This window comes from Phasianus colchicus, chromosome 1 (assembly GCF_987193195.1).
Source record: "Phasianus colchicus chromosome 1, bPhaCol1.hap1.1, whole genome shotgun sequence".
In the NCBI taxonomy this organism is placed as follows: Eukaryota; Metazoa; Chordata; class Aves; order Galliformes; family Phasianidae; genus Phasianus; species Phasianus colchicus.
The window spans coordinates 147,018,473-147,039,683 of record NC_143436.1 but is presented as its reverse complement, the minus strand read 5'-3'; the positions used below and the strand labels follow the sequence as shown (position 1 = coordinate 147,039,683).

The 21,211-nt window shown below is 38.9% G+C and overlaps 1 protein-coding gene and 1 long non-coding RNA gene across 4 annotated transcripts in view; both read left to right on the top strand.

The window, feature by feature from the left end:
• The window catches only part of HS6ST3 (heparan sulfate 6-O-sulfotransferase 3), a 282,444-nt gene that overhangs the window by 3,987 nt on the left and 257,246 nt on the right, over window positions 1–21,211 (top strand). The gene's annotated exons all lie outside the window — the stretch shown is intronic.
• LOC149920130 (uncharacterized) overlaps window positions 1–21,211 on the top strand; it is a 66,583-nt gene that overhangs the window by 1,760 nt on the left and 43,612 nt on the right. The window contains exons 4-5 of one of the 3 annotated variants that reach the window (XR_016461274.1): window positions 1,077–1,149; window positions 1,794–9,109. The exons of 1 other annotated variant lie outside the window; for it this stretch is intronic. This is a non-coding gene — a long non-coding RNA (uncharacterized LOC149920130). Of the gene's footprint in view, window positions 1–1,076; window positions 9,110–21,211 lie in introns of those variants that run through there. One more of the 3 variants, XR_016461269.1, reaches the window with a different exon arrangement.

Sequence of the window (21,211 nt, the reverse complement as noted above, 5' to 3'; positions counted from 1 at the left end):
CCACACCTTGGTGTCTTCTACTGAAGTGAATGCTAGAACCAATGAGCTCTTATAGGTTTCTTTTCCTTCTGTTTTGTAAGTTTAAGGAATAGGAAGGATAAAAACTGCTTTGAGATCCTGCTGTGACGCTATAGATTTTTTTTCCTTGTGTTGGTCACTTCAGAGGAACCTTTGGTAATTCCTTTAGGGGTTTCTTGCTAGAAGGTGGTGCTGTCTTCCCTCCAGTGCTTAATGTGAATCCTTTCTGAGGAACACAGAAGAAAAATGGACCTGTTTCTCTTCTTTAGCCTACTGGGTAGTTCGGTTCATAGGAAGCCCTCTTTCAACCTTCCCCTCTGAAAAAATCACCAAATCCGGTTCATCTTGTATTTCTTGTAGGTCATTTGTTTTGTTTCACTTCTCTGGATTCATGCCAGTTCTTTTCTTGAAACACTCCAGTGGGGATACAATTTTTTCATCTGTATATATAATAAAATGTGGAGCAGAACAGATTGCTTCATTTATTCTACAAGTTGTCTTTCTGGTTGTACAGTTACACTTGCCCGTTCTGCAGTTGTCTGACATTGGCTGTTCAGCTTGAAATTTAGACACTGCTTCTTTTCCCAAAGGCTATTACTTATATTTCCCATTGTCTTTTTGTACAACTAATAATTTCCATTTAATTGTAGAGCTTTATGCTCATCCCCACTGGATTTTACTTCTTTTCTGCCAGTTTACTTAATTTGCAAGATTGATTTGAGTTTTAATTTGTCGTTAGCTTTACATCATGGGTTTATTTAAATGCGTTCTGTATTCTGTGGCTGTGTAGTTGATGTAAACATTGAATAGAATTCAATTCCATTGTAATGTATGCTTCGTTTGATTTAACCCTGAGAATTGCTTTCCAGGGAATTCTTCCCCTGTCTCCCCTCTCCCCCCCCCACTTTTATTTTTCTAGAACGTTGGTTTTCTTTCTTAAGAAACTAATAGGAAATGTCTAGTCATACTATTTTAAAGGCATTTCCTTTTACTTTTATGGTATAAATAACTAACAACTCTACCCGACTTAATTTTTCACTGTGCTTTTCTCCTGTGAGATGACTGCCCTGCATCCCACCTTCAGGAGAAGCAGGCAAATGATTGATGGGAATAGGAATCTCCAGTGTCGAGGTTGGTGTAGCCCTAGAAAACCTTTGACCCCAAGGCTTGTCTTGAGATCTCTGAAGCTGCTGCAATAAATCTCAGCAGGTTGCTGTGCTTGAGGACTACAAAATTGAGGAGAACTCCCAGTTTTCTGTTAACTGTTAGTGTTTATGACAGTTGTTAGCATCAATCTGATGAGGAATTATTGAGGTTTTTGGCTTCTTGTAATATAGGCAGACTAAAATCTAGGGAAGGAAAAAATAGAGTGGAACTGTCAGTACCTTCCTGTAGGGCTGTGCAGTGTTATAAGATGGTAGTTGGTTTAACTCTTGTGTTAATAAGATGCTCTTTAATTTCTGTTACACAGCTGCCTGAATTAAAATTTCCAGTACTCTTGATTACTGATACTAAAACTACTTCTTAGTTTCAGGGTGTGTGTTGTTCTGAGGTCCAATGAGAAAAGTTTCTGTGTAATGTCATTCTGCTGATAGAGATTAAATCTGTAGACACAGTCATTGGCAACAATAGGGATAAAGTTTACTTACTTTGATTGTTCTGAGACTGCTTTGAGGAGAAGAGAAGGGGGGAATCTGCCACCTTAGCTCTAGTGATCACAAAAACTAAATGAAAAGGGTAAAGAACCATTTTAACTGGATGATTTCTCCCCTCAGGTGTGCTGGCAGTTTTCATACGTTGCCTTCAAAGTCAGTAACAGGAAAGCATTTCCTGTTGGAGCTCGGTGCAGCAGTGATAGTGAATTGAGCTCCAAGCATAAAGACTTTGCTGCTCTCTGTGCAGCATGAGACCTGATAAGAGCAAGGGAACCTGTATTCTCTAAAGTATCTAGCATTCAGTATGCTGCCTGCTCTCTGGAAGAACTTGCAGACCAAACTTAGACTAATTTCTTGATTAAGCGTTAGGCTAAATTGATTGTTTTAATGTTCTGAGTTGCCTTACAAGGTATCTTAAAGTCCTTTCAATGTTCTGTTATTGCTGAACAAGGTTTTTAAATAATGTCAAGGAAGCTGATCTGACGACCTATCTGTACATGACCACTAATAAAAGAGAAAAAGAGATTAACAATGAAACACGTCTTGAACAAAACTGAGATAGGTTTGATTTTTGTGAAAACATTCTAGAATGGCAATGTTTGTAATTCTTGAAACACCTGTGGTCTCTTACATGAGCAGTGCTTAGGATCTTGGTAATGACTAAATGATATGAAGTGTGTTCCTGCAGTCTTCAAGCTCAGAGGGCTGTGCTTGCTCTGCTACTGAAGCAGAGTTATTTTCTATACATACATAGCTATTGTGCAAGAATGAAACCATTTAAGAAACATAGTGAAGAATGATAACCAATATCAGTTATATTAATATCAAACCATGATATTCATAATTAACTTGATGCTTTGCTACCTGATTCTGTGAAATAATGTGATATTTTAGGAAGGATGGCATGTGGCTCCAGGTGCTGTTTGGTGCTTTTCAGGACTTTAGAGTACTTAGAGGTGCTGACATCCCTTCAGAAATCAGTTACATCTGGTAAATATGTAAACTGGAAACTCAGGAGTGAAAGAAAGAGGTGTACTTTACATGCTTAACTCCTCCAGAATACCCAAGAAGAGGTAAGAAACCTGTTCAGTGTAAGCTCAAAGAGTTAGGAAGCATTGCAGAAAACGGTGTGACAGTATATGAGTTAAACTCCTAAAGGAATAGGAAACATTAGCTGAATGAAATGCAAATAAACTACCAACTCAGCAAGGATGCAAATTGCTAGTTTGTCATCTGGGTGTGGGAGTAGTTTCTTCCAAGTCCTTTGGCTAAATTGTCAGGAGTTTGATAAATGGTCAACTGTGTGACTATAGAAGCTGAAAAAATACTTCATTCTCTTCAGCAACAATCTTCAATGGTATCACAACTGGAATTAAAAATGATTGCTTTGGAAATGTAAAGTGGGGAGTTCAAGAGCACTCTTGTGAAAGAAGCCAAATTTCATTGAAGTGAAAGGAACTTTTGTGGGAACTTCTAAAAATGAAATCTGGGTATATGGTGTATAATATATGTTATACTTTGCTGAAGTAATTACAAATTTAAAGAAATGTAACAGAATATTTTAAGTTGTAAATTATGTAAGAAATAGTAGTAGGTAGTATGGAGCTGTTTCTCTGTCAGCTTATCACTCATAAAAGCTGAACTCGTGCAGATCAACTCAGATTAAGTGCCTTTAGGAGTTAAATCATTTGAGAAATTGGTTGGATGTTTTCTTCAGAACTAATGAATCATAAAAGCCTCCTAAAGGGGAGGTGTAGTCATCTCAACATAGTGTCACATGTTGACTGTATAAATGTTGTGCGTTGTTGTTCAAACTCCACTGAACAGTGGAAGGAATATTCAATAAAACAAAGCACTGTTTCTGAGTTGCAGAGAAAAGAGCCTCTACTTTCTTCACTGGGGGCAGTTGTAAAAGTGGCTTGTGGTGTCTCTAACATCCTATTTATGCTAGTTTATCCAAATTGCATCATTCTGATAGTTCAAGAACACATCAAGAATTCTCATGGGAAAACAAGTATGGGTAGACACATGCAATATATTTCCAAGATGATGGATGCTTTTTTATTGACAGTGAAGAATAAACTGTAGACTTCTCACACACACTGAAATATAGGATATGCAGAGAATTTTATTTTCAATGTTATGATCATCTTAATCAGTTCTGGTAGTATAATGAACTAAGGTTTGCAAAAGTTTTTTTTCCTGTTCTCATATGAGGTGTAACAGTATTAATGGACAGACCTTGCTGAGTCTTAGACTTCCATTTTTAGAACTTAGGCAAGTTTAAATGCATGTGAAATAAAACTTTGGAGGTAGTAGTGCAGGAAAAAGAGTACATTTTTCTTTAACCAAGTAACATATTTCTATTGTTATTCTAGCACTGGCTTTTAAGTGGCAAATAAACTTATATCTCACTTTGTATATTTTCACACTCAAAAGTAGCTATTTGCAATTCTTGACTTCATTTCCATGTATTTGCATACAAACTGCAGCTGAGAATTTGGGGTTGAGTAGAATAGCAACTGATTGTGTGGGCTGAGGAATTCCTAAGAGTAGGAGGTGAAGTAAAGAGGAGCATAGGAATCAGCTGTGAGCATGAAATAAGGGCTAAGGCTGAAAGACACCAGAGAAGAGCTGGGAGCAGAAATACAGCTATAGTCTTGCAAGGTGAAGAAATAATAAGATATCTTGAACCTTGTGTGTCCTTTCCAACTCACCAAGTCCAGTTTTTGGCTTCACATAGAACTACCTGAAATGCTTAGTTTTTTTCCAAATATTTTCAAAAAAAAAAAAAAAAAAGCATAGCAAAATGTTGCCACTTACACTGTAACTAGATGTGCAGCAGGTCAGCCTTAGCAAGGAACAGCTACTGTCCTTACTCTACTGCACCCTGTTCCCTCCTGTCCTGGGCCAGTAGTCAAATGAGTCTAAAACTGTCTTTGAGTGCACACCCATTCCCCTGTGCCCTTCACCTGTGCTCACATCAGGTCATGCTGATTCAGGGCCGTGACACTGGGAGACATCATTTAGGAAGCAGAAACCAATCACTTTATTAGACATAAGTGGTATGAACAGCATAAACTGTTCCAGAATCATAGAATGGCTTGGGTTGGAAGGGACTTCAAGGATCATTAAGTTCTAAGCCCTCTGCTGCAGTATTAGGTCAGATAGCCCAGGGCCCCATCCTTTAATACCTCCAGGGATGGGCACTCACAGCCTCTTTGGGCAGCCTGTTCCAGCACCTCATCACTCTCTCAGTAAAAAAAAAAAAAAAAAAAACAACAAGAAACTTCTCCCTAACATCTAATCTAAGTTTCCTTTCCTTTAGTTTAAAACCATTCCTCTTTGTCCTATCACTGTTTACCTACGTATAAAGTTGATTTCACTCATGTTTATGAACTCTTTTTAAATGTTGATAGGCTGCAATGATGTTCCCCACGGCTTTCTCTTTCCCACTGGCCTCTTCCCCAGGTCCTCCTTCTTCCCTTTCTTATAGATGGGAGTGATAGTTCCCTATTTCCAGTCCCTGGGGACTTTGCCTGACGGCTGTGTCTGTTCAAATATGATGGAGAGCAGCTCAGCAACAACATCAGCCAGCAACCTTAGGACCCTGGGATGCGTGTCATCTGGACCTGTGGACTTGTACACATCAGTCTCACGAGTTGCTCTCAGACTTGCTCTACTCTTACAGTAGAGTGATGTACACTCCCCCAGTTCCCACCTAGAGGTTCAGGGATGTGTGAATCCTTGCTGCAGAATCTAGGCAAGGAAGGATCACAGGTATGTAACATGGAAGCTTGTGGCTTTTTTCTTTCAAATAAATCTTGGTGTATAGTCTAGAGCTCACCTTCTGTTTTTCTATACTTGCTCAGGGAGGAAGATCTAGATGTAATGAAGTACTTTAAGAACTAGCTAGTTTGAGCTTCTGTCTTACACAGTCTTCCACATCCCCTGCCATCCCTTTCTCCCCACCTGGTTCCTCAAGTCAGGTAAGTGTTGTAGTAAGAGAACCAGATGTTAAATTAGGCATTCTCAGCTCTTGGACTGTAAATCCCACATAGAGTAGTTGCTGTGTGACTTTTTCATCCATTAACTAGACCTCCAGTTTTAGTTATGGAATTAGGACCATTAGCTTCCAAGAGGTTTCAAACACAAGTGACCTTCTCTTACTGTTGAAACCCTGGCAGAAGAGCCTTTATCAAGTTCAAGCCATATCTTTTCTGTTGTTGATTTAACAAGGTTTAGATGGGAAGAATAACTTCATGAATTATTCTGTTTTTCTTTGATTCTAGTTACTTTTATTTAATGCAGAATTATTTGATGGGATCTCTGGCAGCCATTGAGCCCAATTCCCTGCTCAGAAGAAGAACTTGGGGCAGGTTGCTTTGGACCTTGTCCACAGGAAGTTGAATCTGTGGAGAAACTACAGCGTCTCTGAGCAATATCTTGCAGTATCTGACCACCTGTAGAAGGAAAGAGCTTGCCTTTTCACCTAGCTGTGAAATTTCCTGTTTTCTGACTTATGTTTTGGGTGTGTGGTTGAGGAGCTTAGGGACCTGGTTTAGTAGTGGACATGGTAGTGTTTGTTGATGGTTGGATTTGGTGTTCTTATGAGTCTCTTCCAAACTAAATGATTCAGGGGCCCCATCCTCAGATTCATTCAAGGCCAGGCTGGATGTGGCTCTGGGCAGCCTGGTCTAGTGGTTGGTGACCCTGCACATAGCAGAGGGGTTGAAACTCAAAGATCATTGTGGCCCTTTACAACCCAGGCCATTCTATGATTCTATGAGGTGTTGGTTTCCTCTTGTTTGTATCTCTGCAGAGCATGTAGAGCAACTGAACATAGCTTTTTCTTAAAGTGCTCTGGTCCTCTGTAACACGTCATTTTTTTCAGCAAAGTCTTTGCTTTGTTCTCTACATCTGCACTCCAAAGCTGGCAGGTCAATGAGCATGTAAATGCACACTGCCTTGTTTTGTAGCCCTGCCTCTGACATCTGCAGATTATTTCACATTAGTGTATATCTCTCTTTCTTTTGATTAAATTGTCAGATACCCGACAATATGATAAAGAATCCTATTGTGATATGGGTCAGTAGCAAGCGTCTAAACGGCTGCTGGGCATTGGTATAGAGTAATAGTAAAACTGATGGACAGCATCTGACAAACAGATTGACTGAGAAGCTTAACTGCAGCCACACAGAACTGCAGCTTGGATTAGGAGATCAGTTGGAATGGTAGTTGTTTATCATTCTTGTTTCATGCTCCATTGCTTGTATTTCAGTCCATTATGAGATTTTTCCAAAGAAAATACTTAAAATAAATAAAATGAATTAGGAGGTGTTCATAGTAAGCACATTATTGTAGTTACACTGATATTTTAAATAAAATTGTGTGTACTTTCAGGAGCTAAATTTTAGCACTATGACCAGAGGTTTTTCATTTTCTTGTGTGTGAGTGGGTAAGAGAAGAGTTCAAAAGGGTGGTACATAGGGTACTAAAGGATACCTTTTCCACAATTATATGTTTTAGTACTCCCATGCCCCTAGGAGAAGGACTTGCTGTTTCTTATGTTATCCAGAGTTATGTCTTACTCTTGTGATTTAACTTCTTGTCAGCCTGTCTTTACCCATTCTCACACATTGCTGTTCCCCCTACTTTGCTTGCTCTTCTGCCTTTGTCTTATGTGCTTTTCTTGTTCACAGTGTACTTGCTTGCTTTGGGTGTACAGTGAGCTGGCTGAAGTGGTGCTTGCCTCTGTTATGCTTGTTTGGCAAACTGCAGGCTTGAATTGTTCAGCTCTGAGCTTCTCTGACCTGCTGAAGTTCAGTGGGGCTCTGGGAATTTTAGCTCTTTGGTCTGAGACATGTGAGGGCTAACTGAATTTACTACTTTAATCTGCCCTAACTTCTTTGTTTTATTGTTCTCTCTGTTCCTAGCAGTACACAAAAGCTGATAAGGAGAAATAACAGCTCTTCTCTCTACCTGAAACATATTCTCTGTAACTCTGTTTCTATCTGCTTCCTGAAGCTGCTACTCAGATTTTATAACTGTTTCTCTTAGATTTGTATTCAGTTTATCTAAGGAAAAGAATATTAGGTGAGTGAAAGTAGTCTCTGTAGCGTATGCCTCATTGTTCTACTTTCATGATGTCTTGGAGAATGAGGTATTTAAGATTGGCATTGGTAGTTATTGTGCTTTACTATCAACTGTTGTTTGGCAGTACTGAAATCCTTGCTCTATAGGGTGACCCCTACTGAGAAAAGAAAAACTTTACAGAAAGGGTTGTTAAGCACTGGAATAGGCTCCCCAGGGAGGTGGTTGAGTCACCGTCCCTGGAGGTGTTTAAAAACCGTTTGGATGTGATGCTCAGGGACATGATTTAGCAGAGGTAAGAGTTAGGGTAGTATAGTTAGGTTGTGGTTGGACTTGATGATCTCTAAGATCTTTTCCAACCTGAGCAATTCTATGATTCTAGGAGAGCTTTTTTTTCAAAATATTACCTCTTCTGGCCTTATAGTATATTGCAACCTTCATAGCCACTAGCTTCATTCACCTTTCCAGCAGGTGAAGGAAGGTTCATAGAATCATAGAATTACTCAGGTTGGAAGGGACCTCAAGGATCATTAAGTCCAACCGCAGGCAAAGGTTGATGGGTCCCGGCTTGTTCCCTGTCTCATAGAAGTAAAGAAAGATGACTGCTAATGCCCCTGGAGCCCAGGAGAAAAAGATGGTGGTTTGATGAGACTAGGAAGTTATGAAGTGAAGAAGTTATCTGTAAGTAGGGTAGGAGATAATCATGGGGTACACTGGGGAATGCAATCTCATGATAGAGACAAAAGGCAAAAGAAATCCAAATAGTACATCTGTGTTTGCATCAAAACACTGGAAAATGCAGAGCTCTATCAAGTGAATTTTTAGCAGCTGTTCTGGCCGGGCAGTGGTTTGTTCAGTCTCGGTCAAATCTGTGTTGCTCTCAAATACTCGAGAGCTAAATGTAAGCAGTTAGTTTACATCTTTTTTGTTATCTCTTAATAGATTTATTTTTTTCCTTCATGCTTGAATTCACGTTGACTCTCTGACTTTCTTTCTCTGCAGTTATAAGTTAAGAAAAACAGCAATTCATGAAGAATGGTAAATGCTTAATTCCAAGACCTGGAGCCCTAAGAGCAACGTAGTATATAGATGCATAGAAACTGCCTTTATCATTTGGTCATTCTCCTCTCCTTCTTTGTCTTTGAAGTCCTTTCATTCTCTTCTGGCTTCTCAGCTGTATTGCTCCCTGATCAGCACGGTGGTAGTGGCTGTGGTTGATTGATGTGGAGACTCAAGTGCTAGGCAGTTAATGAGTATTTCATGGAGCAGTTAGTCAGCAAACCTGAAGAGGGAGAAAGTTTTTTGCTCTGTAGATCTGACCACCACGTGCAGTATGTGGTTCAAAGTATGTGTGATAAATAGTTGTTCTGTAAAATATATTTATGACTCTTACAAGAACAAACATGTTTTCTCCCCTCTGAAAATCCTGTTTTTTTTTGTTTTGTTGTTTTGTTTTTTTTTTAATAGAAACTACTTAAAAATTGAAAAGGATTTATGAAAGTAAAATCCTTGTGAGTGACATGGGAACTACAAAAGTGCTGTATGGGAGTCCTGAAGCAAATGCATGCACCTATCAAACTGAGGTGGGCATAGCAGCATAAACAGGAGGTAGAACACAAAGCTGTTCAGTTTTTCAAAGGTCAGATTTTTGTCTGCAAGAGCAAAGTTGGAAGGATCATAAATTCTGGCAGGGTACAGTAAAAATGCAATGCAACTAAAGAAGATGTTTGAGGAAAAACTTTCAGAAGGTATAAATTGAACTTTTTGAAATACTCCTGGAATGTGGAACCTGCTAGAAAATGTGTAGGGCTAATAGACATCTCTCCTTCAGTAATCTAGAAATAAAGCTCAAGAAGTTGTTACAGTTTTACCACTTGCATTTGTATTCACCTTTGAGCTTTGAAGAAGTTCTGGATCTTTCTTCAAATTGAAGAGTTGGTAGAGGCAATTATGGAACAAGGTGTGTGTTTTATTTTTTTTGACATGAACCAGATGGTATTTAAAGGCACCACTTACCACAACCAGATGGCATTTAAAGAAGCTCAAGAATTAAACAACCAAACTACTTCATGTGGATGTGACTTTCTACTTAAAGCTTGGTATTTGGAAAACTTGGAAGTAGTTTTTAAAAAGAGCCCTATTGTTTACTAGTAAGCTTAACATCTGCAAAGGTGAAAACTAGGAGAAATTACTGTAGGGAATGGAATTATACTCACCTACTGTGGCACAGTGGGAGATCCAAGTGACTTTTGAAATATGAAACTGTGCCTCAGTTGTCATGTAGGAGGATTTTTGAAAAGATTAAGAAGATATGTTACAAGGAAGGTCTGGTGATTGTAGTCTGCTTGAGTTGCCGAGGGCATTCAACAAGATGTTGTTGGTTTGTTGTTTTTTTTGATGTTTTTTTTTGACAAAGGCTCTGTGGAACACTTACTTGCTACCAAATAAGAAGGAAGGTCTTGTCATGGGTGTAGGAATAGTCCTCCTGTGTTTTATTTTTAGTATGTTCACTTTTTTATTTTCTAAAATGCTGACAAAAGAAAAGGGATATCATCCAGAAAGAAAAGGAGTACTAAGATAGTGATACTGTGGATTGTCAAGAAAAAGCTGACTGTGAGGACTTGTGGTAGGACTTTATTAGGTAAGTCATTGCTGAAATGACAGCTGGCATTCTTAGTCAATAAGTATGTAGTGATGCATACAAAATCCAAGTTTTTCCTTAGGCTGCAGGCTTTGAGGTGACATCATACTTCTCTTCAAGAAAGACAGCAAGGAGGATTCAAAGAGCTGCAAGCTAGCCAATCTCATCTCCATCCCTGGAAAGGTGACTGAGCAGATTTCCCTGGAAGCCACTTCCAACCATGTGAAGAACCAGAAGGGGACTGGGAACAGCCAGTACAAAGTTGAGTGGCAAGCTGTGATGAACCAACCCCACTGTCTTCTGCAGTGAGAGGACTGGCTATGAAGACCAGTGGGTTGACCTTAACAAGAACTAAATCATGCTCTTCCCTAGTGGCATTTGAGCAAGGTGAATGAGATACGGACTAGGCAGTGGGATAATATGATGAACTGAACTGTTGCTCTCCAAGTGGATGTGAGCAACTATAAAAGGCCAGGTGGTAGCTGGTTACTTGTGGTGTCACTGAAGAAGTAACACTGGGATCAATGCTTTTTAAAGATCTATATTTATGACCTGGATGATGGAATGGAGGTTCGTGGGTAAGTGGAAGATGGGAACAAGAATTAATTCCAAGCAGGAGTGTGTAGACAAGTCAGTTCTAGACTTTTGGGTGCATATAGCGGTAGAATTTAGTGAATGGCAGAGATGGTCTGTGCAGAAGGAAGTTATCTACTTCTTCACTGGCACATCTCTCAAGTGCCCTGAAGTATGGGATGACATTGCTAGCCACGTGATACAGTGATTCATTACTCACTAGATCGTTACAAGTTTGCTGTAGGTCATATGTGTACAGCTCTGAGCCTGGACAGCTAGTAATGCTTCCCCACAAGATTATGAACTTTTTGACATTGTGATGCTTAGTAATATTTTTCATGGATTTGTTGCATGAAGCTTGATTGCTAACCATGTGGGTGACAACAGAATGCTGTGGAGGGGAGGGAGTGGTGCAGTGCTAACTCTACCTTTTGTGTCTGCCACAAACGCTCAGCTGAATGGCAACCAGTGTGTGTTACAATTACAGGTGCTTGTGCTTCCTGGCAAAGTGCAATGATTGCTGATAATATTTCAATCTACCCACTTGTGTGTGTCTTTGAAAACATGTAATATTTGTTATTAAGGAGATTTGTACATTGTATTTAATTATTAAACTTGGGGTTGTGCTATTTTGTAAAATAACAAGATAGTAAGTTAACACATACATTTTTTTTTCACTAAAACAAGGTCAAATTTGCCACTAAGTTTAGTTTTTATTGCTCTCTTTTTTTTTTTTTTAATAAAAATATTGAAAAGTTTTGTTACTTCCATACATTAACTATATTATCTATCTTATATACAGCCCAAGAAAATTCCTCTTCACTCAGTGCATCATAGGCAAGCCAAAAGGTTAAGTATCCATGCTCTAGGTGATTTGTGTGGCCAGAGACTGATAATGTTGAGGGGTTACTTTGATTAATTCCTGCTTTTATTTAAACGCAGAACATCTACAGGACTGTAGTTTTAGGAAGGCGTGAATGAGGATTAGTAGAAAAAGAATAGGGGATGCACTGTATTTTAAACAGAAGTCGATTGCAAGTGTGGAGTCAGAGTTGAAGAGAGAGTAAGGTTTTGGGATTGCTGAGAAATTGGAGACTTTGAGATCTGAAACTTAGTGGGCAAGGGGAGCAGGAGAAGGGTAGGGTCAAGGATCTAGTATAGCCTGTAAGTACATGTGTGGCTCAGCAGTGATGTTGAATAGATGTTGCTGGAGGCTTTAAGAGTTTTGAAAACTGGCTGTAATTTTTTTCACATTTTCGTATCCAAATTGAACTGCTATCCATAGAACACAGAATTTTTTTTAAACTCACAATAGATGAGCTTAATGTATTTTTCCTGACTTCAAAAATAATGCAAATCCTTAGCGGTTGACTATCCAAGATTTGAGCATTCAAAGACTCCTTTGTAGGACAGCACTCCTTTTGAGAATCATCGATAGAGAAATAGCTTACAAGGATTTCACTGCTGTTACTTAAAACTTTTTGAAATAAAAGCAAACTCCTGAGGAAAGAAGACATGTGAGGGCAAATAGTAATTCTTTCACACCTTACAGATACTTCGTTTGTCACATCAGTTTCAAGTTTCTTGGTTGTGGTTGCCCATGTAACACTCGAACTCAGTCTTATGCAGACACTTGCATTGCAATAGATGGATTATAATCCCACTAAATCAAAATAGTCATTATGGAATACAGTAAACTTTGCATGAAGTTTCTGTGAGCTGTATGTATCTGCACCTTTTAATCCATTCCATAGTGAAAATGCATTTTTTTTTTTCCACTTCATGAGGTGTTGGTATGAAAAGTACTTGCACGTGAGAAGATGTGCTTAGATACATCTGCTATGGTAAATCCTATTCAGCTGAAGTTCTGAATCTGCAAATTCTGACAGCTTTTTATTCAGTGGTACAGCTGTTAGCTGTATGTATGATAGCAATGCTTAGAAATATTACCTTTGAGTTCTTAAAGATGTATAAAGCAAAGAAATCATTTACCATCATTTGGCACTTTTAACATAAAATACACCGGCTCTTGAAACTGTAATTTTAAATCTTCAGCTATGAAGCTTTTTAAAGAAATGATGGGATCTTTTCCAGAAATGTTGTACAGTCTTCTAGGACCTTGAATCAGACAGCATATATTGGTGGAATTATTTCTTCTATGCATTGCCATCTCTATTTTAATATTGAGCATACCAAACTTTGAAATCCCTGAAACTAAAGATGTTATGATAATGCATGATATATCTGACCAGGATTTAAAAAAATATATGAAAACCTCAGAATGAGGGAGAATCATTTATAAAGCTGGAAAACAAATCTATTGCTTGCTTTATGTGCCATTGAAGTGTGTTGGCTTTTCCTTAGTCTTTTTTTCTTTTCCCTTCAAATCCGGCTCATTTTCCCCTCTCCCAGCGATTGCTCAGCTTAAGGCAATCTGCATTTTCCATCTCCTTGTTCAATCACCTTTTGAGGCTTCATTGCAGTTGTGCTTTTGGAAGCTGTCAAGAACACCATCAGCTCTAACTGCTCCAGAGCTTCCCTCCTTGCTGACTTTCCCTTTCTGTCACTTTTGTGCTTGTTTTCTGCCTTCCTAAGACTGTTCACTGTGTAGGGAAGAAATCATCTTTTTTCTCTCTTCCAACACATTCTATACATCACAACATACCAGTATTGGTATTTTTTTTTTTCTGTTGAAAGTAGGTCAAGACTGATTTTTTGGCCCTGCTTAAAATAAAAATAGATGATTATTTTCACTCTTAGGTAAAGGTGACTGGTTATTCACAGTGTACAGAACGGAGTGGGGATAAGGGGACAAGGTAATTCTCTGCAGTTACATCCACCTACTACAGCTTTTTGTATTTTGATGCGACTACAAGATAGAAATCCAGAGTTTTTTTCCTCGTGTTGTTTAGTATTGTTTCTTTTTAAGTTAAATTGCCTGCAAGGGGAAGAGAAAAGCAGGGGACAAGAACAGGTCTAAAGCTGGAGTAACAGCATAAGGTTTCCTTGTGAATCCTAGGAACTCGCATGAAAAAGTCCTTGCTTTATTCCCCCCCTTTTTTTTTCCCACTGTAACATATGTGAGGCAACATTACTGATTGATTTGGATGTAAATAGCTAGGATATAATTGCATTGCAAAGTCTTTTTATTTGATGTGAATGGAAATAAACTTTATACCTGCGTTCATACCTGATGTTTTGAATGTCTAATGCTTCCACTGATTGCAATAATTTATCTTCTAAACTGCTCAAGGAATTTTGATCAAATCTACAATTAACTGATAAGTCTAGAGAAGACAAACTTTATTACATCCTAATCTATTTATGCAAAAACTGTATGCATGTGCCTCTGCCATTCAGTTATGTACGTTGTACAGTTGTATAAAATAATGTATCCTGTATTTACATCTTCTGGCTGTTGGGGGAAAATGTATGAGGAAGTGATTCCTCAGAGCAGGGTGTTGTGTTTTTTTGTTTTGTTTTTTTTTTGCTTTCTTACATGTAGCAGTGAATAAGATTTGTCAGCAGCATCTGATTTCAGAGGATGGAATGCTCATCTGTGTCTTTCCATATGCCCATGTTGCTATTGAGAAATAGTAATTAATGGAGAGGTCAAATCACTGAGCAGTCTTAACTGCTTTATGGCTTGCTGCCACTTACTTATCTGTGTTTGATATTGTCTCACATACTTAGCTAGTGTGATTTGTTCCTGAGAAATTTATAATTTATGCTGTGAGGATTCAAAGTTGCCTGTGAGATGTTCACCACTAATACCAATGGGAGGAAACTCTTCTGAAACGAAGAAATGTAGAGGGTTGCTGTCACTCAGTTTCTTTGATAAGGCACTAAGTTTACTCACCTTCTAATAGAAATCTTCATACAAAGACCCCAAAATATTTGTCAGTCAAAATAATTTGCCTCTTACTTTCAAGATCTGTTTATTCTTCTGTTCTTACAACTCTCAACAATTTCAGTGACACCACAGAAAGGATCACTTAATCTTTTCAACCTAGGACCTGATATCACTTTGGGGTAACTTCTTCAAACTTACGTTTTATCGATCAGATGATTTGACAGAAATCATCTTCTAGTGGGTAATGAGCTAATTGTAAGCTTGCACAGTTCTGTGTTTTAATTTAACTGTTGTGGGGAGGGCCTAGCTAGTAACTGACTGTGTTGAGCTGCTGCTAGCACCTCATTTAAGTGAAAAGTGACCCACTCTTCACTGGCTTGTACATGATGTTTGGGTAACTGAGGGGTTGATTCATCACAGGACTGTGCAGTCATCCAAGGGAACAGGCTTGAGAGGTGAGCTGAAGAGAATTGTGGAATCAATCCTAGAATCACAGAATGGTTTGGGTTTGAAGGGACCTCAAAAATGATCTAGTTGCAGCCGCCTTCTGTGGGCAGGGTTGCCAGCCACTAGATCAGACTGCTCAGGAATTTCAATGAGTAGAGGTGTGTGAAGTCTTGCACCTGGGGACTAACAGTGCTAGGCACAAGGCATGGTGGGGGCCACTCAGCTGGAAAGGAGCCTGGTGGAAAAGGATCTGAGGGATCCCTGTAGACACCAAACTGAACATGAGTCAGCAATGTGCCCTTGCTGCCTAGAAGGCTGACTTCTGGGCTGCCTCAAAGTATTTCGAGTATCACCAGCAGATCTAGAGAGGTGATCCTTTCCCTCTACTCAGCATTGGTGAGGCTGCACATGGAGTACTGAATTCATTTCTGGATCATACTGCCAAGAGTCCAAAGGAAGGCTGCTGAGGTGATCAAAGGACCAGAACACCTCTCCTATTAGGAGAGGCTGAGAGAGATGGAACTGTTCACCTTAGAAAGGAGAGGGGAATCTCATCGATATCTATGGATCTCAATAGTGTCTATAAATACCTGAAGAGAGGCTGCGGAGAAGATGAAGCCAGGCTTTTTTCAGTTGTGTCTAGTGACAGAACAAGAGACAGTGCACACACAAAAGTTGGTGTCTCCCAAGAGCAACCTTTATGAATATAGTAACATCATAGAGATCGACCGCCCTCCCTCTAGCAAGGAAATTTCTGTAAGTAACAAACACCATGAGCAGTCGGAGAACTTTGTCCTTTTTTGTTGCATTGAAAAGTGCAAAAATAGTCTGTTCAGGAGTGCTGTAATTTCATGTGGTTTGTTTCAGTGTGTAATTTCAGGCTTTAAATCTTTTTTCTTAAATCTAACATTTGTAAAAAATATGTTCTTCTAGAAGGACATAGCTGCAAATCCACAGGAAATCGTTTAACATTTTAAAAGATTTTTGAAAAGTGTGTAAACCACCTCAATTTGCAGTGGGATGTTTGCAAGCTACTACTCAAAGATCTAGTTGATTTACAATAGCAATAATTGTTTTCATGCTAGGGAAAATTCTAGAAAATTTGCTTGATCAGTTTTGTAAACTCTCAACTATTGAATCACTTTTTTGTCTGTTCTCTGTTGCTAGATATTACTTATGGAAAAGAGCAGGAAGTAAATCAGTTCAGATACTAGATAATGACATATTTTCTGTAATTTTAAAGGTTATAAGAAAAGAAACAACATATTGAATGAGGCTGAATTTTTTTCAAAATGCAGAGTGAACTAATGTTCATGGAAATTGACTCTTTCGTCCCCCAAAGATGAAATAGCATTATATTTTCAAGAGCAGTTTTCCATACAGATGTGCTTAGACATGAGTAGACATCTTCAGGTTGGCACTGAAGTCAGGAGGATGATTTTATTGAGGACTGGGATTGTGGGTGAAGACTTTGAGACCCTTAAAAATCAGTACTGGTATGCAAAGTTCCTGAAATGTTCATACTTGGGGTTATTTTATTATTACTTATTTATGTTTGTTTGTCATTCAAGGCCAGGCTGAATGGGGCTTTGAGCAACCTGGTCTAGTGGGAGGTGTCCCTGCCTATAGCAGGGAGTTGAAATTGGATGATCTTAAAGGTCCCTTCCAACCCAAACCATTCTATGATTCTGTGAAGCCAAGTTTATGATACATGCATGTTTTGATGACTAAATGTCAATTATGCTTTGGATATGTAGACTTAAAAGGATTTGAATGTACTTGGCTGTCACTTGGAGTAAATCTGGTACACTGGTACACTGCTGATGTTCTGTGTTAGTCATATCTTTGTCTCAATGTAAGGGCAGTTGTGGGATGGAGAGGGGACAGCAGAACACGCTCAGGTGTGGGGGATGAAAGATATTGAACAGAAGAGAAGGAAGAAAGTGATAGAAAATAAATATTTATATAAAACACCAGGAGTAAGACTCTCCTGTATGAAGTCTAAGCCAAGTGTGTAATATTGAAAAAAGATTTGAAAAATGATAAGAGATGGTGGGTGCCTAACTGCAAACATCTAAGGGAACTCAGTTTTCAAAGCTGAGGTCAGGAAACAGTTACATAACCATTGTGTTTGAGAGTCTTTTTAGGTGTTTTTTTTTTAAATACCTGACCTATCCCTACCAGATGGTTCTAGTACACTAGGTTCTTGAAGCTGGTTGGTAGATGTGGGGATTTCTCAGGTGATCTATGGTATTTTAGAGCAACTTTAGAGTTTTGAGTACTGGAGTCTGGTGGGGGGAGAAGTTTGCCTTAGAATGCTTGAAGTCAAACTAGTTGTCTACATTTAGACTGAATCTTACTTGACCCTGGATGTCTTCTAGGAATTACTGGAGCGAGTAGAAGCACCTTTGCCTGTATGCCCACTGAACAAGCTAAGTCCACTTTTAAAGTGGACTTAAATATCACAGAAGTATGAATGTATGCAGGCAGCAGAATACTTATTCTTTTCCATTACCCCAGAATTGCCTTAGTGGATTTTCTAGGACTGTATTAATTTCTATTTTGCATATCAGATACATATAATATGAAAATGTCATGGTTTCAGTGTCATATTACACATCTAAGATGTTGTAATTTAGTGACAGGTAAAAACATTATAGCACCAGAGAACAAAATTCAGACTAGGAAATCTTTTGTAGATTTCCTGGTGGTTTTTGTTTTGTTTTGGGAATGTCAAAATAGCCAGAAGGAAAGAAACAGCTTAAGAAAACTATACTGTATGCTTCAACATTCTGAAATCAGCTTACCTTGTGCTTTACTGGTGGAGGCTGCATCTGTCTCTCTGCAGAAATGCAGGCAGATTTACTTTGGTTTTGTACACATTTTTAAGTACATAAGTGTTCCTCAGGCAAAATCCTTGTTTTTCATTACTGCTTGATCATTAAGATAGCGTGAACGTTTGTACTTATACCTTACTTGAAGGCTAAGACATTCAAACAGAACTCTAGTAACATACTCTTCTTGCAGATTACATTTGAGGATCTCTAAAACTGAAGTATAACATGTCAGAAATAAAATGGATTAATATGCTGCTCAGTATTTAATGTATCCTACTTTCACAGTAATATAATGAATAATACAAGCTGATTTAAAAGATTCTGAATTCACTGTTAATATATTTTGATGATAGAAGGCACAGCTAAGTACAAGCACAGATTATTTTAAACTGGCATCAGATACTTCACTTAAGGAATCCCATAACTGGGGTGGTGTGTGTATTTTTAATTTGCTCCCCTTGTATTTGGGCAGTGTGACTGAACTTCCACTTGCCTATTCACCTGTGCAGTTCTCCTCCTCACACTCCTGCCTCATTCAGTAAGGACAGATGGTATTCACTTCCATGGCTACTGATCAATACTTTATCTTATCCTGGTTCTGCAGAGTGAGCCTCAAGCTCTGTTTACTATGGGCTATTAAGTCCCTATTACAATATTAATTTCCAGGTGGACTTTTATGGTACACATTGATGTAATGTTTGAGTACTTCAGAAAAAAATCAACAGCCTTTTGAGGTAAAGATATGTTACGAAGAACACAAGAATATGAAAGATTAAAAGGTAGAACGCTGTGTAGTGTTTGACCCTTATTTTGCAGCTTCTGGCCTAGGCTGGCACACAGTGCAGTGTTTAAAAAAAATAAAAATAAAATAAAAAAAAACACGCTTGGAGACCTGCCAAGCTTGTCCAAGCATCTGGCTTTTGAAGATGCTTTGTTTGATTGCCTCAGTAGTTTCAGACTTGCAGGAAAAGATCTAGTCTTGTCTGAAAAAGACTCCAATTAAACTACAGACAGAAAGAGATAAAAGGAGGATAAGGTGAATGAGGAAAAGAGCTTATAAACAGGGAGGCAAGAGAGGGAAAAGCTTTACATTGTGCATTCAGGACCTCTCGGCCTGTTCAGCTCTGATTTATCTCTAGGGTGGATCTTTCCCAATCAGTGAGCAGGGCAAGGGTTCTATGGAGCTCAGCAAGGATGTTCTTGGAGTGGAGGTGCACAGGGAGTCACACCCAGGTGTATGCAGGAATACTTGCTGGCAGTAGTCTGATATTAGAAAACTTAGAGAAACTTCTCATTCATTTTACAATTAAGCAAGCCTCCTTTATCTAGATTTAATCTCTAGTCAGATTACTACTTCCAGCATGCAGCTGGTAAACAGTTAATTGCGAGCACAGCGTGTGGGCTAGCTTTGGCTTCTGTGGAGCTGGGAGCAAGAGTTACAGGAAAAACATAGGAAACAGAACTGTGTTTACATCTCCCTCTCATATCAAAGGGTAAGAAACCACGATATATCAAGTTCACTGCCTTTGTGGAGGAGGCATAAGAATAGCTGGTCATAAATACAGTGCTAGGATTAGTGCACCTTCTGTTTCTGTGGTAGTGGGAGGTGGTATACTGGCAGCATGCTCAGTGGGATAAGTGTGCCAACCACCAGAGAAAGTGCCCTAGCAAGTCAGAGTATAATCGCAGGTACTTTGTTTCAGTAAAACCTTATTTTAATTGAAAATATCTGAAAATGCTCTTGAATTCTAGATGTGTTAGAAAGGACTGTTAGAGTCTGTCAGCTCTCTGATTTTTCAAGCTCTGTCATGTTTGCATAAATTCTCTTATTTAAAAAAGGCAAATTCATGATATCCATGTCACCCTGTATGAAATTTCTCACTTCATAGTTTAGGGATTTCAAATTTCTTGTTAAGCATGGTATTATGGGTTAATGCTGGTAGGCAGCTCAGCACCACACAGCTGCTTGCTCACTCCCCTTGCAGTGGGATGGGGAAGATAATTGGAAAAGGTAAAATGTGCAAGAGTTTGTGGCTTGAGGCAGGACCATGTTAATTGCTGTAGTGAAAGCTGTGTGTGCAAAGAAAAGGAGAATGAAACATCCATTCACTACGTCCCATCGGAAGACAGATGCTTTGCCATTTGCAGGAAAGCTGGGGTTTATAATGTGTAACAGTTACTTGGGAATACAAATGCCGTGTTTGAATCCCATCCCCTAGAGCACCCTCCCCCCCCTGCTTCCCAACCCTTTCCTTCTTTCCTCCATTTTCATTATTGAGCAAGATGCAGTATGGTATGGAGTGTTCCTTTCATCAGTCTAGGACAGCTCTGCTGGCTGTGTGCCCCTCAGTCCCCTTGCTGGCAGGGCAGCATGAGAAGCTGAGAAAGCGTTGATGCTGTGCAAGCGACATTCAACAACAGCCATTGATGTTGGTGTATTATCAATAGTGTTTTCAGCACAAATCCAAAACATAGCAACGTTGCTATGAAGAACATAAACTCCACCCCAGCCAAAACTAGTACATGCAGCCGTATATATGTGTTTTTCATAATCATTTTTCTTGATAAAACAGAAACTGGTTTCACGGGAAGTTTTCCCCTTCCACTACTTCCTTTACATCTGTCAGTGTCTTATTTTGTTGGTCTGTTGCTCATCCTCTCCAAAACATTCCCTAAACTTTGTACAGACAGTAAGCAAGATAAATGCTATTTTGCTGGTCAAATCTTAACAAAGCAAATGATAAGGGGGTATGATAAGTTTCAGCCATGGTGTATAACTGGTTTTTCTTCTAATAATAAGACACTGAGAGAAATTCAGTGGCTAGAGGAAAGTTGTGTTTAAGGTCTCTGGACCCAAATTAATAGACATGTATATCCTGGAACTGCAAGAATTTCTTCCTAGTTTCATTTTCAAATCAGAAGTAGGATTCTGTTGTTCTAGACTTAATTTTCAGATAGTCCTTGCTAGCTTTTATTGTATAATGTTAAAAATGTTGTTGCTAACTACTTAAGGGACTGAAAATAATCAATATTAGTATAAATGAATAGCCAGTGCAAATGGATACTTCAGTAAATATCGGATCTGTAGGCTGTG